This window comes from Phlebotomus papatasi, chromosome 1 (assembly GCF_024763615.1).
Source record: "Phlebotomus papatasi isolate M1 chromosome 1, Ppap_2.1, whole genome shotgun sequence".
NCBI lineage: Eukaryota > Metazoa > Arthropoda > Insecta > Diptera > Psychodidae > Phlebotomus > Phlebotomus papatasi.
The window spans coordinates 79,664,722-79,677,807 of NC_077222.1; the positions used below are offsets into that span (position 1 = coordinate 79,664,722).

The window sequence follows — 13,086 nt, forward strand, 5'->3', positions numbered from 1 at the left end:
TTCTATATAATTCGTTCTTTAAAAATTGATCAAATGAATAGGGAAGACTGGGGCAAAATTTGTCAAAACAAAAATTTCATTATTCACTATTTTCTAAAATAAAAAGACTGAGGCTTGAAATTTTTATTATGCACTGAGAGAAATCCGAAAAAGTTAAAATAACATTCCGAAAATGTTTAATTTACCCTGCAGTATTGATCCGAAATCAGTGTAGATATTATTCTTTTCAAGTGTATTAGTGGTTAAAATTACCCTTCTTTCATGTTGATTTTACCCTTAAAAGGTGTAAAATCAACATTAAAAAATGTTATATTTTTACACCTAAAAAGTGTTAAATTTATGAGGAAAAAAGTTAATCGCACCCCCGTTTTTTCTCAGTGTAGATAGCCTTCATGAACCTTCTTAAACTTACAAAGTTTAAAGTGATACAAAGAAGGATTATGTAAAACAAAAAATAATGAAATTTGGAGCCCTATTTTTGGAATATTTGGCTTACAGAAAATATCAATAGGGGAGACTGGGACAAAAAGTCACAAAACGGATATTTTATTTTTTTACAAGCTACCCGTGCACCTCCAAAATTTCTAATTAGCACAGTTCTATAGGAAATTTACCGCTCTACAACTCTGTGAAAGTCATTTTCTTCTACTTTGTAAGAAAATACATTTATCGAGCCATTTGCTAAAAGGTAATTTTGTGATCATTCTCAAAAATGCTGGGGCAAATAGTATCAGGCATAAGATACTATCACAACATCTCATTTCTTGTCTCACGGTGCCTCGGATTGGGGATGTTAGGGACAGAATAACAGGTTAAACATTTTGCTTTCTAAAGAAAACCCACTTATTTTCTAAGCTCAATCTAATCCTTGTATTAAAGTTCAATACCTGTGGGTATACATAGGGGGACTGGGGCAAAAAGTCACAAATTTGTAAAGCCACGGGGCTTTACAGTGGGGATTCTCGAGGACTCAGGGCTTAAGTGGCGTGAAACAACGGTCCACCGCACAAGCCATGACACTCCACTCGACAGCCTGAGCCATACTGAATGCCGATCGATAGATCGGCAGAGGGCTCTACTGATTGTCAAGCTCTGACAATCAGCAAGATTGACAAGCTCTGACCGTTGCCCACTGTGCCTGTGAGGGAAAGACAAACACTTGCCTAAAAGGATGGGTTGCCCACGGGACGGATTTGGATCCCCGTTTAAGCATGGCTTAACAAATTGAAAATTTGACAATTCAATATCTTCCAAGATAAAAGGGATAGTGGCTTAAAATTTTTTTTCCGTAGATGGCCTCCATAAACCTTCTTCAAAGTAGTAAGTTTCTTAGAATTCAAACAAGGATTTCAGAAAATAAAAAATATTGAAATTTTTAGCCCTATTTTTAAAATGTTTTCCTTACAGCAGATATCAATTTTGACCTACTTATTTTCCAAAATTGATGCACTGGTAGATATTACCTAAATTATTTGGATATTCTTTGAATACGAAGCCGCTATCTATTTTAGAATTTCGCAAAGATCCTTTTCCCCAAAAATCTTTTTTATTAAAAACGACCACTTGGGGTAAAAAGTAACAAAAGGTATGGAGCAAAAAGTAACAAAAGCCGAAGCAATTTCTAATGTCTCACGGCGGGAAGAAACGTCATTTTCGTGTCTCGCCGCTTGTTGTTTGCATTGGTCAAACGATTAGCAGTCTCTTGTGTGTGTTTTTTTTTCTAAAATAGCTTGAAGAGCACTTTTCTCGTTCAGATAGAGAAAACTGTGTTTTAAAAAGGTGTAGAGGAATAAATTTTCTATAAAAATATATCACCTAGCTATTTTTTTTAAATTTACGAAAGCCCGTAATAAAGCAAATCAAAATATGATAATATCCCATACCTGATACTATTTGCCCCAGCATTTTTGAGAATATACACAAAATTAACTTTTAGAAAACAGCACGATAAATGTATTTCCTTACACAATTGAGGAAAATGACTTTCACAAAGTTGTAGAGCGGTAAATTTCCTGTAAGGCTGCACTAATTAGAAATTTCTGGGGCGCTAGGGTAGCTTGTAAAAAAAATAAAATATCCGTTTTGTGACTTTTTGCTCCAGTCTCCCCTATACAATGTACCATATGAAATTCTAAAATAATTTATTGGTTCTTCGGAATAACGCCTCCAAATCAAAACACAAAAAAGTATCCCGGTCTCCCCTATTTCTAAAAACTTTTCAAGTATGGCCAAATTTAAAATTATATTATAGGGGAATGTTGACATGGTTCGCACAGAGTGAACCTTCAAACAACGCAAATTTTTTCATTGTTTGCAAAGAGCTAGTTCATCATTTCGTAGCCATAAGATAGATCAGTATTAAGCTCATGAAACGAGATGAGGGACTTCTTGTCAGCTCTTTGGAAACAAATAGAAAATTCGCATCGTTTGAAGGTTCACTCTGTGCGAAACATGCCTACATTCCCCTATCACTCACATCCAGGTCACTTACGTTAAAGAACGAACGTTTCACTAAATTTATTTGTTGTACAATTTCTTTTTAGTAATATAACAATTATTATCATTAATTTATCTCCTTTCTATTGTAATCATATTTGTCGCTGAACGTTTGAACGTAATATGGCAAATTATAGGAACGGCACAGACGGCTGGAGGTAGGTGCATGAATTTTAAATGAAAGACAATTTAAGACTGACTTTTTTTATAATTTTCTTTTTCGGTTCAAATGGTATTACAGCACGACTAGACGGTATGAGTATATCTTTAAAGTCAAAGGGAATTTATAAATGCGTATTTTTTTTCTTTATCATATTTGCTGTTGGATGCAAAACCTCGAATTATAGCACACTTACAAGGTACTAGAAAGCCTTTTGAAAAGAAAATCAACTAACTAATATTTTTTCTTGATTAATCTTATTTGCTGCTGGATGCAATATTCGGAAATATAGTGTTAGCAGAAGGTAGGAACATGATTAAAAAAATAGAAATATTTAAGACTAATAGTATTTTTTACTATCCTTTCTGGGTCAATCGAACTTGCCATTGAATGTAATTTGGGAATTATAGGAGCAAAAGCAAGTACGACCACACATTCAAAATTTAAAAAAAAAATTTAAAATTGATTTATGTTTTTTTTTCTAAACCGATTCTGTATCGATGATCCGACCGACATCATATGGGAAATTATAGTTGGAGCTGGTATGACGGCGTTTTTAAAATTTATTATTATTAATATTAACAGTGATATATTTTTTTTAATTTTTTGATCTGAATGAATCACGGATGCTATAAATGGATTTTTAGCACTAGCAGGTATGAATTGTTTTAGAAATTAAAACTGAAGTATAATAATTAATATATATTTTTATTTTTTTTCCTGGATCATATTTCCTGCTGGATATAATTTTGAAAATTATAGTGCAAGAAGGTACGAGCATTATTTTAAAATCAAAGATTTACGACTAATATTTTTTTTTGTTTTCCTTGATTTATCATCAATTTGCTATTGAATCTAATGTAGAACTCTTAGCGCAATTGCAAGGTAAGAATAAAACTTGAAAAGTAAGAAGATTTAATACAGATTATGTTTGTTTTATTTAGTTTCTGCAGGTACCCAGTAAGCAGTAATGACTTCCAAAGCCATCTACAGTCCACACACTTTATTGTAGGAGTAATTATGTATAGGATCAATAAAAAAGGTTCTTTAAAGAAAATTTCCCCTGTTGTAAAATTGTAGACAGAAACGTAATTTTTTTTTTAAAAGGGAAATTTTTGACGAAAACTGCTTCTAGTGTGTAAACGCCATAAAGAGAGAAAAACTTCAAAAGTAGTTTCAAAAATTGAATTGTGCAAAATTTATATTTCATTGTAAATATATAGAATACAAAACATGTATTGGATAAATGTAAAATATATTAAAATATGAAAAACTATATGCATTCCCACTGAAACTTTGTGTTTTTAATAGTACATTTCTAATAACGCGCTGTGAGTTTTCTATCGGTCATCAATTTAAAGGGACAGATAATCCTAACCGGCTTATGTAGGTGAGATTCTTAACGTGAGCTAACTCGGAATGTATGCAAATTCGATTTAGAGCTGAAGTTGGGGTACGCCATTCAGTTATCTTGAATCAAATTCGTGAAATTATACAAATTTTGTATTTAAACCAAAATATCAAGGATTTGGATGGAGTGACAGAAAAGTGATATATGGGTGAAATGTAGACCATAATGTTCTCTATAATTTTGCCGTAGAACTTGATCTTATCGATTAATCAGAAGCCGAGATAATCGAGGTTGTTTGTTTCTCAACTCGTTTTTTCGACCAGAGCGCCCCAAGTGTTCATTTGATGAACTTCAACTATATGAAAGAATTGTTGTATTTTGTGAGACTTTCCATTTAAAACTCTATTTTAAGTGTCTTGGTGGAGTAGAGGCAGTCAAACTAGCATCTGAGTGATTTCAAAGCGTTATTATGGGAAAAATCAATTTTTTCACACTTAAACGGCAAAATCGGAGTGATAGCGTAGTCTGATCGAAAAGTGATGTATGGACGAAATATAGAGACAAATGTTCTCTACAATTATGTAATCCAGATGAACATGTCAACGTCGATACCTATCGTCAGAAAAGTCGCTATCTTGGATTATTCAAAGTCAAAGTTCAACCACTCTGTAGGGCCTAATTTTCAACGAATTTGGTTAAATTTGGATTTTTTTGAAAGGTCTTGTAATTCAAAATCCGACTGTATCGGTCTCAATAGGTGACGGATCGGTAAAGTAACGGTAATAGCTCCATTTTTAAAATACTATTTTTCGCATTTTTTCAGTCCTCTGACCCATTAAAATTGAAATGGTAAAAGATATCGACTTACGGATTTCGATGACCTTTCTAAAATGACATAATCTCGAAGCTATTTTTTTTTATTTTTCCCCTCCCCCTTTATGCGTTCCCTATCCCACTAAAATACGTCAAGAATTAGGTTTTTCTAGCTTTGATAAAAATTGGCCTTGAATGGCAATTTCGTTCATTTTTTGATATGTTTTGAAGGTAGTCCAGGTGAACATGTCGACGTCGACACCTATCGCCAGAAAAATCGGCATCTTGGATTATTCAAGGTCAAAGTACAACCACTCTGGAGGGGCTAGTTTTTTAAACAATTTTTAATTTCAAAATGCATTTATGATGATTTGTAAACAAATTTAAAATGATATTAATCTTATATGCACCAAAAAATTTCCGAAAAAAGAATACAAGGCAGAGGTCCTTCTCGGGAGGTTCGAGCATCTCGCAAAGCCTCGGACGCTTTGCCACCCCTTTACACATCACTCAGGAACTAAAGTAGCTAAAAATCCTTTTCCAGCTACTAATCCGACATCAATTGAACAGATATATATTCGAAACCGTCTAATTTGCATGTATACAATCATGAAGGGATTAATAAGACTATGCTATCATGTTTATTAAAATTTGATGACGGTTCACTTGATGCTAATATGCATTAGGCATTAAGAAATTTAGTACCTATTCTTGGCTATCAATTATGTAAATTCTTCAATTTTGATTTACTTATGCAGAAATAGCCGGACTTCTCCGACCTATTTTTCTCATATCTCAGAAAGGAGTCATTCCTTTCGAAACATTGCATTTGTTAGGAAATAAAAAAGGAAAAAACCAAGTCGAAGTACCTTAATTTCCTTTGCTTATATAGAATTTCATTTAAAATTCAATTTACTTCAATTTAGCCTTTCAAAAGGAAAATTTTCGATTTTGATAATACTTTCAGTACTGATTTTATTAACTGCGGTATTTGGGATTTTAGAAGAAATACTATGTAAATGTTTTAGCCTTATCGGAGGCTTGGGATTTTATGACAACTCTAAACAGTAAGTTTAATTTAAAAAAAATCTCATCTAATATAAATTATGTTGAAGCAGTTGGAAAAAGGATTTACTTTAAGTATTTTGTAACTAAAAGTCGTAATATCAACAAAACTTTTTTACATTTTTTTCTAATGACTATTTAAAAACATGCTCAGAACGACTCAATATAATTTTATTATTCAACATGTTCTTTTTCCTTTACAGCGCAAATATAACTTTTGAGACATAGAGAAAAGATCATATATAAAAGCTCTTGTAAACTATTCCATTATAGTGAAATGTGCTAATCCGGGCGCTTCGCTATCTGGATCGTTTATAGCTAATCCACTTAAAATAATATTTTTATTTTTATTTCCGTAATATAATCACTACAGTAACATAATATGACTATTCTAGATTAAGAAAAAGCAAAAAATATATTTTTATCCATTAAATAAGTGAGCGTAATCGACTCATTTCAATCTTGTGCCAGCCGGGTTCTTCATTAAAAATTTTCTAGCAGTGATATTTTCGCTAATGACAGCTGGTTGATTGAAATCATTTATTGTTTTTTCCTTGTGAAAAAAATATTTTAAATCCAAAGGTTTAATTAAAAGTGAATTAGTGAAAAGGCGACCCAGTTAGTGCATGCTGACTTATTTCAATATTATCATTATTTTAATATTTTTGATATTTTTTTTATATTATGTTTCTGAATGAAACAGTGAATAATTCTATGTATTTAGAAGAAGTAAAAAAGAATTTCAACAGTCCAAAAACAACCTTTTAAGTAACACTCTTCGGAAAACGAAACAGTTACCCCACCTTACTATAGTGTGCAATTCAGTTTATTAAAATTATATTTGCTTTTTCAGGGAAATACCAATTAAATATTAGAAAAAAATTACAAAAAAACCATAGTCCTGGAGATTTCTTGGATAGCTATTAAGCAAATTTGTAAGTTAAGTATTAAGTTAATAAGTTATAATTAGAGTGAAAGTGAAGGGTATTATATAGAAGAATTTTATGAAAAAAATGTATAACTTGACCTAATTTAAAATATCTGCATCTACAGAAAAGCAGTCTTTTAACAGTTGTACAGAAAAAGATACTGGGGTTTGGAGTAAAAGACGGCAAACAGAGAATCCTGTATATAAACATAGACTGGAATTAATACCCTGTCCTTTGTTCATCGTATTGGTTGCCACTCTTTCATCCTTTTTAAGAATAAAAGTCATGACTCACACTATGCAGATTTATCTTCTATTCTTTCCTTCATCTTCTTTATACCCTTGAAAACCTAAAAATGTTTCTCAGAAAAGCACTGAAACTGTTGGACTTAGAAAACAACATTTCGTTACTTTTTATTGTGCGGTAACAGTAGAGGAAAGTCAGTTTTCATTGAAATTCATTGTGAGTAATGCTTTGATGTCTAAAGAAGTCAAGTCTCTTTAATTAGCTGATGAAACTTTTAATCTAATTGAGAGGAATACTTTTTATGTGGAGACGTTTGAGCGTGAACAACTATTACCAGATTTACAGGGAAATACATAGTAAGGGGAAGTGGGGTACTTTTGAATTGAGACAGCTTTATAATTGAGCTTTTTTCTTCTAATTTTAAATGCAATTGAGCCTTATCACAATGTAATTTAGCTTGCAATTGATTTATTGAGCTAAATTATATCATAATAAGGTGCAGTTTGATTTAAAAATAGGAGTAAAAAAGCATAATTTCAAAGCTGCCCAAATTCAAAGGTGCCTAATTTCCCCCTATTATTTTATTTAGGTAATCCCTTAATTTTTAATTTCCGTCCCACTGATCAAAATGTAAGGAAATCCCATGGATAAATTGAGGATGGGTCAAGGGTTATGTGAAAGACAGAATTTTGAGTGGAAAAGGGAGAAAATGGAGAGGAAAATTGTGGAATCCATATGCAATGAAGTGACTGCAAAAGACTGGACTTAATGGACACTCATGCTCGATTAAACACAATCGTCCTCTTAATTTATAGAACATAAGTGAGTGGAGAGATTGTAGATCCAAACAACTTGATTCATATCAGCCACACATTCTGGAATTTTCATCATACGCCATCAAATATCATCTTATTAGTATATGAAAGGATGGCTTGGAGTGAAGGATGAAAGAAAGCAATTTGCTTGGTAGACTCATACGGCAGAAATATCAGAGATTCCCTTTTATGTGCCTTATATTCTTCAACAAACTTACTTTCCTCCAAATAGCCTCATTAGGCAATAATTTATTAAATGAACGCAGAGGCAAGATGTAAATTTACGCATCACTAAATATTGCTCATGCCTTTCCAAATAATTTTTATGCAAAATAAAAGAATATGATCATTTAGAAAGTTGGATTTAGATTTTTCCGTTAGATGTATGGGACAATTTAAGAGTATATAATCAGTTGCAATCAATTCCTTAATGTGTTATAATGCACAATTAAAGGTGTGTACTACATGGATTTTGAAATTTGGAAAAATCAATTTTCTTAGCCCTGAAACTTATGCAAGCTCTCAATCTAATTCTAATATACACTCAATGCTCTTCAAATGTCTTGTAAAGATTGAAAAGAATTCAACAAGATTACATTACTTGACGGCTCTAATTTTCTAGATGTCACCTACGAAAAACACTTTTCATGTAGGAAATTTTAACAACTTATATGATAAATGAATTGAAATAGATCAATTTAAGGCCACTTAATTTTTTTTTGTTTAAACTTCAGAGAGGTCGCAGTATATATATTCCCTCCTAATAAGGGGTCGTATTTTGAAAGAATTATGGAAATCTGAATTTTAGATTTTTTGGCGTAACTCTGTTAATCCGTCTGACCCGTTCAACCGTCGCCAGCTCTATAGGTCAAACGGTTAGAGATAGCGACTTGGCATCTTCGGGAGACCCTCCCATAAGTTTACCTCAGGATTATTAACATGCCCCTCATTCTCCCCCTCCCCTACTCCTCAAAAAAAAACATAATTTTAGAACTACTCGAAAACGCGTCGTTTGATTTTTTTCATTTTTGGGAATGTTTTAGAGGTTTCGTCTCCATACGAAAATATCGTTGAATCATTCCTAATAACAGTTTTTCAAGGTGAAAGATTAGAAAGGGTTTAGTGAGCTATTTCTCATCCCCATGGATTTATCTCTGAGCTCGTTGGAAAAGTCTTGGATTTTTAATAATGAGAATAATGAACCGAATCATGACCGATAACTAATTTTTTATTCGAATATCAATTCTATTACTTTTAACTCTTTAATGACGAAACACTTTTTACGGACTGAAAATCAACAATAAAAATTACACTGAGAAACGTAATCAATGATAAGTCTTACATCTAACCTTGGAAAGTCCAACAGAATCTGATTCTGTATAATTTGTGCTTCTATGAACGATAGGGACAAAAATAGCCCAAAAATTTAAGTAATTTTTCCGGCAATACCAATAATTTAATATTTTTCGCTTTAATAGAAAGGGACAGATAATCCTAACCGGCTTATGTAGGTGAGATTCTTAACGTGAGCTAACTCGGAGTGCATGCAAATTCGATTTGGAGCTGAAGTTGGGAGACGCCATTCAGTTATCTTGAATCAAATTCGTGAAATTATACAAATTTTGTATTTAAACCAAAATATCAAGGATTTGGATGAACTGGCACAAAAGTGATATATGGGTGAAATGTAGACCAGAATGTACTCTATAATTTTCCTATAGAACATGATCTCATCGATTACTCAGAAGCCAAGATAAGCGAGGTTTTTTGTTTCTTAACTTGTTTTTTCATCCAAAGTGCCCCAAGTAGTCATTTGTTGAACTTCAACTATATCAAAGAATTGTTGTCTTTTGTGGGACTTTCCATTTAAACCCCTATTTTAAGTGTCTTGGTGGAGTAGAGGCAGTCAAATTGGCATCTGAGTGATTTCAAAGCGTTATTATTGGAAAAATCAATTTTTTCACACTTAAACGGCAAAATCGGAGTGATAGAGTAGTCTGAGCGGAAAATGATGTATGGACGAAATGTAGAGACAAATGTCCTCTACAATTATGTCGAATTAATCATCAAAATCGGTTCAGCGACAGTCGAGATAATTGAGGTTATGTGATATTGAAATTGGTTTTTCGACTGTGGCGCCCCTGGTGTTGGTCCCACGAAGTTCAAATATTTTAGAAAGTTGTAGCATTTGGTGAGATCTTTCGTTTAAGCCCTCATTCATCAAAATCGGTCACATAGAACCGGAGATATGATTTTTTGAATTTTGTGAACTTTGACCCCTCATATCTCCGGTTCTGTTTTAACCACAGCGCACATTTGCACCATTTTGGAAACGTCCTAGACTGGACTACAACATACTAAAATTTGATTAACTTGCACAATGCCGTTTTTGAGAAAAATGACTTTGAATTTCGATGAATTTTGACGCCATCACAGCGCCACCTGTGGTGACTTTTTGAACTTCCATCTGAAAGTGCTCATCGAGACGAAACCAAAAAGGTAAAATTTAGGTCGCTATGTTAGTTAGAACCGGAGATAGAGGCCGGTCAATGTTCGAACTTTGACCCCTTATAGCTCGGGTCAGGGGTTTTAGATCGACTTAAGGTTTTTTTTTTGTTTGATAGGTATAATCAACGGCTACAACATACTAAAATTTCAGCCCGATGCACAATGGAATTTTTGAGTTATTTAACTTATAAGATTTAAAAATTTTCTTTTTAATAATAGCGCCCCTAGCGGCGGTTTTATGAACTTGCGATGTTAGAAAGGGAAGTGGCATTTCACGAGAGCTTTTCAAAAAGCCCTCACTTTTTAAATTCTGACAATTAGAACCGGAGTAATGGCCATTTTAAGAAATTTTTTTGGACCCTTATAGCTCGGGTCAGGGGGGTCGGGGGACCTTAAGTTTGGTATTGATGGAAAGCTTTAAGACCCAGCTATAACATACTAAAATTTGAGCCCGCTCGATGCCATAGGGGCGGAGCTATTGAGAAAACAAAAAAAGGGGGGTCTTCAAAATGGCGGAAGGAGAGGTGGGGGGTGGGGGGTCAATGCACCAAGTTGCAATTTTCACCCGATATATAACCTTTGCCGAAAACCGCAAGTCGATATCTTTTTTAGTTTAGGAGCTATTAAGCTCCAAAGAGTGGCCGGCCGGCCGGGAACGTAAATTAGCCACATATATATTCGTGATCAGGAAGTGCTGAAACACATTTTGGCCAAGTTTGAGGTCGATCGGATGACATGAAATTTTGTTAGGATTATAGTAGGTGAGATTTTTAAGAATCTCACCTAAATTACGTATGAGTATTGTAGTTTTTATTGCCAAAAGGATTATGCTCAAAAAATTGGAAGTATAAAAAATAAATAAAATCAATTATGAATTTGAGAATTTAAAAATTCGCCATTTTTTAGCTTAAATAATTACTACATAGCAAATACTGGAGACTTGCAAAAAATATTGTAGGTTCCTTCAACCTTCTACTTTACAATTATGTACAGACATAAGAAAAAAATAAGTTTAGGTAGTCAGGAAAAATTATTTTCTTTATGGGACACCGGTGTTCCAATCGTCCTTAAAGGGTTAAAACGGTTAAAACTCTTTTGGGAGATTTTTGAGTGATTTATAAATCAGTTCAAAGCAGTTGAGAACCGGTAAACGTTAAATGATTTGAAAATACCTTTGACGTATAGCATCTAAGTCACGAGTTTGTCACTCCGCGAAGCCCGTGATACTTTGTTAATTGCTTTTAATCTGTCTTGGATTGCGTATAAGTGTCTGATATGAAACTTTATATGAATAGTAAACCCTAGGATCTAAACCCATCACATTAAAATTTAAGTCTAATAGAAACCAATACCCTGACAGAATAAATAAATCTCAATCAATAAAAAAATTAAGTGGAATGGTTACAGAAGTTATTAAAAAATTTCTATAAAATATCTTAAATTGAGTTGCGGACAACAAACATTATCCTCACTTTCTTTTTAAGTAATTTTATTGAACAAGGTTTAATCGAAATTTTATTTGAATTGGATAATATGGATTAACAATTAAATTTTGACATAGAACCACTGAAAATGTTGCTTGTAACCGAAATTCATTGGTGAAGATAATCCAACCGATCCAACCGTACTGTTTTTGTGTATTCCTATGACCCAGATTTCAATTTATTAAATATCTGTTTTTTGGTAGGAAAACGTTAGCAAAAGAGAGACTGTAAAAGCTATGAAGGAAGTCGATTGAAAATTGAGGTAGGGAAGAAAGATACTAAGGGTCTTCTATTTCATATACTTGTAAGAAATTTCCAAAAGGAAAATGGTAATCAAAGTCTGTGAACACTGTAGTTATTATTTATTATCACTGTCATCAGGAGGAAGTCCTTCTTGCTGCTTTTGTCAACAATTCAAATATATACATATAAAGAACCCAGTGACGTCGACAAATCTGTTGCTGTCGCTTTTTGATGATAAAGAACAAAGAACAACACATAAGACGGAAAAAGTTGACGGCCAAAATTGATGAGCTTTTTTTAGCACAGGAAGATGATGAGCGAGAGACTTTAACATTGTCATGTCATGTTGTCATTCATTATTTCACAGATTTTTGTTTGTAGAGTAGACATAACCACAAGTGTTCTCATGTAACAATCATAATAATATTAGCTTACAGAATGGTTGGGCATTATGCTCAATGTGTACACAATAAAGAACATTACATATTTCCCGTAGGTGATATAGTTTTGTTCTGTAGAAAAAAATAATTGCAGTCTACCGTGTTTATCTTTTCGTAGCATCCATTTAGCAATGACATTAGCGTGATGTGTATTTGAAGATTTTGGAATTAAAATCAACTGAAGGTAAAACTCGGCATATTTTCACATCTACGCATAAATTAAGAATCACGAAACCTCATAAATCATAATAAGAAAATTTTCATTAACACGTTTTAATGCTAAACAACGATAGAATGAAATTGAAGGACTTACAACAACTTGCAAAGTCGTTTTGCAAAGTCTATGCACCATCCGGAAAGTTTGCCGGTCTTCCGAATGCTTTTCAACCCTGACACCACTTCCTTCAAGATAGTTTTTACAACCATCTCTAAAGACAGTTTTCTAACTAATTTTTATATTTTTTCACATCTACTAAATATCTTTACTAAAACAAACTGTACACTATATACAATTTCATGAAAATGATATTTAAAGC

General features: G+C 33.0%; 1 protein-coding gene and 1 long non-coding RNA gene across 3 annotated transcripts in view; one reads left to right on the forward strand and one right to left on the reverse strand.

The window, feature by feature from the left end:
• LOC129810252 (ras-specific guanine nucleotide-releasing factor 2-like) overlaps window positions 1-13,086 on the reverse strand; it is a 107,174-nt gene that overhangs the window by 40,391 nt on the left and 53,697 nt on the right. The window lies entirely within an intron of this gene.
• Window positions 2,877-3,805, forward strand: LOC129810253 (uncharacterized). Of its 2 annotated transcripts, XR_008752712.1 has the most exons (4): window positions 2,877-3,078; window positions 3,190-3,312; window positions 3,419-3,541; window positions 3,601-3,805. It is a non-coding gene; the product is annotated as an uncharacterized LOC129810253 (long non-coding RNA). The 2 variants fall into 2 exon arrangements; XR_008752711.1 differs by having other exon boundaries at window positions 3,190-3,541.